Source organism: Hibiscus syriacus, unplaced genomic scaffold (assembly GCF_006381635.1).
Source record: "Hibiscus syriacus cultivar Baekdansim isolate YM2019G1 unplaced genomic scaffold, ASM638163v2 tig00111715_pilon, whole genome shotgun sequence".
In the NCBI taxonomy this organism is placed as follows: domain Eukaryota; kingdom Viridiplantae; phylum Streptophyta; class Magnoliopsida; order Malvales; family Malvaceae; genus Hibiscus; species Hibiscus syriacus.
The window spans coordinates 240,958-245,262 of record NW_024063160.1 but is presented as its reverse complement, the minus strand read 5'-3'; the positions used below and the strand labels follow the sequence as shown (position 1 = coordinate 245,262).

At 32.3% G+C, this 4,305-nt stretch overlaps 1 pseudogene; it reads left to right on the top strand.

The window, feature by feature from the left end:
* Positions 1 to 2,817: 2,817 nt before the first annotated feature.
* On the top strand, positions 2,818 to 3,878 carry LOC120168154 (annotated as a pseudogene).
* Positions 3,879 to 4,305: the final 427 nt, after the last annotated feature.

Here is a 4,305-nt window from a genome sequence, read left to right as displayed (position 1 = left end):
TTGTTCCTATCCATTATGTTGGCACTTGGCAAGCTATTCATATATACATATATGTATGTATGTATGGTTTACTCGTATTACAACCAGCTGTTTTATTATTCATCATGCCCAATTGGTAATGTTCTGTTTAAGAACACAAACATTGAGAAAATCATAATAACTTATATTGTTGAGTAATAGTTCATGTAATTTGTTTTATTTTAATAACGATCTTGTTCTTGAAATACCATATGCGATGGTCCTCTGACATGAGATAAACTGAACTTTATTTTGACTTCATTTTCATGACATTCTTTATTTTATATCGTTCTATTGCTATTAAATCCATCTTACTTACCAACTATTTGTTCTTTTATTGAATGTAGCTGGATTGGTTTTTTTTTTTACAAGAAAATACCAGGCAACCTTAATAGTTTAACAAGAATCTTGACAGCAACAGATTAAAAATAAAAACAAACAGAGACAGAGAATCTATGATCAAACCTGTAATAAAGCAAGAATAAGAAAGCAAACAAACAACACATAAGATGACTAAGGTGGCATACAATTTTAAGTTAAACAAAGATTCCATCAAATCTAATTGTATAGAAACAAAACAAGAGGGAAAAGGCAACCTTAAAAATAGACCCGGCAGCGAATACAAGTGGATCATGCCTCACATTGTCTCATTCTTTTTGCTTATTGTAATTAAATTAAACTTTAATGATCCTTGAACAATAAACCAACTAAAGCAGTCATTTATTCTTCTCTTCCATGTCAATGATTGTAACCAAAGTAAAGAACGGAATGCTTGGTAGGTTTATGGCTTTATCGACAAGATCCAGTGCAAAATACAAATACTGAAGTGCATATTTTAAGCCCCGTATAACAAGAGAAAAAGACCGACATCCAATTAATAAGCAAGTAACAACTCAAAGAGCAACCCAAATACAATATTTCCCACATTTTATAACAAATCAACCAAAAATAAATAAGGCCCGAAACAATCATCAATCATATTTGATCTTCCAACAAATTACACTGAAGTACTTAAAACTTACAAGATGAACCTAAATCCCTTAAAATCTGGATTGAGAAAGTATTGACAAAGAGAGAACTTCACCAGCTTGAATGCTTTGTATTCAAGTATTAGGAGGATAAATTATTGTTTTCAATCCCTTGACTAGATAGAATTAAGTCTCTATATCTTATTTTGGCATTATTAAATCCATATATTTGTATAATATTATTAATTAATCCAAATTGTTAAAAACAATTTTAGTAAAACTGTTGTCATTATTTCCTTTTTAAACAAAATATCATTTTTAACATTAAAAAGGTCGTATCAGCACAGTACATTAGAATGATGTTCTTTAAAGAAATTCACACCTGATCAATAATTAATATTAATTAATGGTGTTATAAAAATTAATTAAATTATTCAAATTAAAATATATAGATTAAATTGTAAATTTTACCTGATTTAACCGAAGCTCAACGATGAGAAAACGGGAAATCTGCTTGAGCTGTTTTTATAATTTGGTGTATAATTAATATTTTAACAAATCAATAATTAGATTTTGTATTTAAAGTTTTCTAAAATATGGGCAATATTATTTTGTGAGCTATAAAAAGTAGGACCATTCTCCTCCTGCTGCATCTATTCCATTTGTATTCCTTATTTTTTTTATAAGATGGGAATTTAATCCGAAATCGATGAGTTTTGATCTAATTCGATTTAATAGGATCATGTTTTTTAAAAAAATTGAAAATCAGATTCAGGTCAAACTTTTTAAGGGGGTGAGGTCCCTATCGGGTTCGGGTTGGCCTTAAACTTTAAACCCTAAACCAGATCTGATCCGAAGATAATAATGTAATTCTTTTTAAAATTATTATATTTTTAATTAAACTCTTATTTTATACCAGATGGAATCGAATGGAGGATATATATTTTTCGATTCGGGTCGAATTGGATGAAGGAATATAATTTTTGGGTCGGATCAGAATGAATGAAGAATATATAATTTTTAGATTGGGTTGGGTTGACCAAAAAATCGACATTTACCCGATCGGTTACCATCCCTAATTGTCGTTGATGGATTGTCAAATGGCGGTGACATGTTTTATGGGAAATCTATGAGATAATGATTAGGGTAGAGCCAAAACTAACCTAACTCAAGAACTATGTGGCCGATCTTGATATTCAAAATCTTGATTTCGTTAATATCCCGATTAACTAAGATTGATGATGATGGTGAGAAGTGGAAGCAAGGATTTTCAGAGGTTAATTTGGTCCCAAAAGGCAATCATAGGCTTCAATTACTCGTTAATTATTTTGGCAAAGCTTACCATCAACGATTCAATCAACCGAATGTTTAACTCAGAATTAGCTCATTTTGATAATTCAATATTTTGACTTGAATACTACAGTAGAGAAACACGTTGCAAATTAACAAGTCTATTTGAAGCGCGTGCTTTAAATATATATATATATATATATATATATATATATATATATATTTTGCATTGGTCGTTTTCTGATATATGTACACGCGTACAGCCATCAATCGAAGATTAATTGTGTTGAAATTTACAGTAGTAAAAATCTGGAAACCTTCAACGTGAAACATAAATCAAATAATGGCCACCGTTTTCTGAACATGTTATATGTGCAGACAATCGTGCGGGGGACGCTATCTTGCGAAAAAAGCTATATATAATGCTTAGCTTGCGTGTTTCTTTTTCGTTTATGTTCCCTTCGACTCAACAAGCTCTGTTAGCTAAAGCGTTGTTTTGGTGAGAAAGTTTTATTTGGAGAGCAGCTCGATGTTCGAGTACATGTCTCGAGGGAAAAATATGATCCGGTCTAAGCTAGAATCAGGTCAGTGTTGAATTCAGTAGGATATATATATATGTATGTATGTATGTATGTATGTTTCTGATGATAGGAATAACATGAATGGCTGCAAAACAAGCACTGTCAAAGGGTTCTGAATATTTTACCGTTCTTCTTTTTTCGCATTATTTGTAGCTCTCTATTAAAATTGGGAGACTTTGGTTACATGGAGGTGACAAATATAATTGGATTTTCTGGGTTTTGTTTGTTATCTCAGTCTCAGGCAGATCAGGGGAGCGTAGTGACAAGGCAAATGTCAATGAAGAGTACAAGGAAGCTTTCAGAACAAAATCTTATAAAGAAAATGCTGGCTTCGAAAAACTTCCTTCATCATCTCCGACCACTAATCATCATATAAATCTTTCCCAGTACCTTCTTCAACCAAGGCAAGAAACATTGGACAACATGCAGAGCTTGAATTTTCACCACCTTCTTCTAGATTACTTCGAAGCTGGTTTGGAAGCTAGTAATTTATGTGAATCACTCCTACGAAGCATCCATCAGACCCGAGTTTATTATCAGAAAATTACAAGGGTGATCAAAATAAGCAAGAGGATTGAAGATATTAAAGATGAGCAATGCAGCGTTATACACAAGGAGCTGGCTGGGTTTGCATTGCTTAAATCCATTTGGGATCATCAGTCAAGAACGATTCCGGGAGATCCATGAAGCTAACCAGGATTTGTTCCATAAATTAACATCCACACGGGAAAAGCTAAAACGGAAAATGAAATTCGGAAGAATCTCCAAGCAAATCGGGGGTCTTTGTCTAGTAATTTCTCACACCACTTTTATAATTGCTTTGCTGGTGCTTGCATTCCACAGCGTGATTGGAATAATAGCAGCACCGGGGCTTTCAGCATGCTTCTTTGGCACAAGAAATATGAAAAAAAGCCGGTCATGGTGCAGTCATCAGCAAGGGCTTAATACAAGCTTGGTTGATATCTCGGCTAAAGGGATTTATATTTTGATCAATGATTTCGATACCATAAGTAGACTTTGAGACTTACATATGTGCATGTAAAAGAGGAGGCTTTGAGACTTACATTTGAATCAGCTGTAGATGCAGAAACCAGCAATAAAGTATGCATAGTAAGAGAACCAACTCCATTGAACTTGAATTCTATGCTGCTTAATTTATTAATCTAAACTTTTAAACCTGATATATTATTTATTGTACAGTAATATGAGATTAGAGGGGATTTAAGTACTGATATTCCTGATGTTAGCTAGCAAGACTATCAATTATTTACTATTTTTTAATTATTTTATGTATTAAGAAAGAAATTTTGACTTTACAATATGTTCTAAATCTTAACATAAAATCCAATTATATATGGCTTGGGAAAATAACAGCAGACAACCATATCATCCAAATTACATTTCATCTTAATGAATTAAAAATTAAGTTGCGTGCATTGATAAAATCG